Source organism: Geospiza fortis, unplaced genomic scaffold, assembly GCF_000277835.1.
Source record: "Geospiza fortis unplaced genomic scaffold, GeoFor_1.0 scaffold1363, whole genome shotgun sequence".
Taxonomy (NCBI): Eukaryota; Metazoa; Chordata; class Aves; order Passeriformes; family Thraupidae; genus Geospiza; species Geospiza fortis.
In genome coordinates this window covers 5,152-6,078 of record NW_005054758.1, presented here as the reverse complement: position 1 = coordinate 6,078, position 927 = coordinate 5,152, and the positions used below count along the sequence as shown (strand labels likewise).

Below are 927 nucleotides of genomic sequence, written 5' to 3'. Positions count from 1 at the left end.
GGGCCGCTGGGGGACACGAAGGTCCCAGCCCAGGATGTGGCGGTCCTGGGGGCGGGGCCAGGCCGGGACACGCCCATCAGGCCCGGAGCCACGCCCCCTTAATGAGCAAAAATCCTCTCAGCCCATAAACCCCGCCCACAAAGCTCCACCCACCGCAATGGGAGATGTCAATCAGACCCTAAACCACACCCCTAAAGCCACACCCAGAGGTCACACCCCCAACAATAAGGCCCCACCCACCACAAGGCCACCCCTTCATAATAACCCACAGGCCCTGCCCACCCTATGCCCCACCCCAATTCCAGACCCACTATTGGCCATGCCCACCTTCCTCCCGCCGGCGTACAGGTGGTCCCGCAGGGGGCTGAAGCGCAGGTGAGTGGGCGCGGCCGGGAGGCGGGGCCAGAGAGCCACAGCGGCTGAGGGCCAGCCAGCCAATCAGTCCTCGCTGGCCATGGCTGCCCTCTGAGGGGTGGAGACAAAGGTTAGGCCACGCCCCTTCAGTGAGGCCACGCCTCATTGGACTCTGCCCATCCAAGCCCTGTTTTCATTGGACCATGCCCATCAAAGCCACACCTGCTTATGCTCCACCCATTTACATTCTGCCTGCCACTCCCCTTTAAGCCCCACCCCCTTACACACTTTAGGCACTGCCCCCAGGGCCACACCCACTCCCAGATCCCACCCACTTAGGCCATGCCCCTTATGTTAATCCATGCCCCTTTCCTTTAGTCCATGCCCCTTTTTGCCTCACCCTTTGACCCCAACCCCTTTAGGCCACACCCTTTTCCCTTAGTCCACGCCCCTTTTGACCACACCCCACCCCTTTTAACCCCCAACTTTCCTCCCCAAACCTGATTTTAACCCCAAATACAGGGCGGGAACTGCCCCTGCCCCTCCCCAGCCCCTCCCACAGACCCCACCCCA

The 927-nt window shown here is 61.8% G+C and overlaps 1 protein-coding gene across 1 annotated transcript in view; it reads right to left on the bottom strand.

Moving 5' to 3' along the window:
• Positions 1 to 927, bottom strand: part of WRAP53 (WD repeat containing antisense to TP53) — a gene marked incomplete at its 5' end in the record, with an annotated part of 3,943 nt that overhangs the window by 2,124 nt on the left and 892 nt on the right. The gene's annotated exons all lie outside the window — the stretch shown is intronic.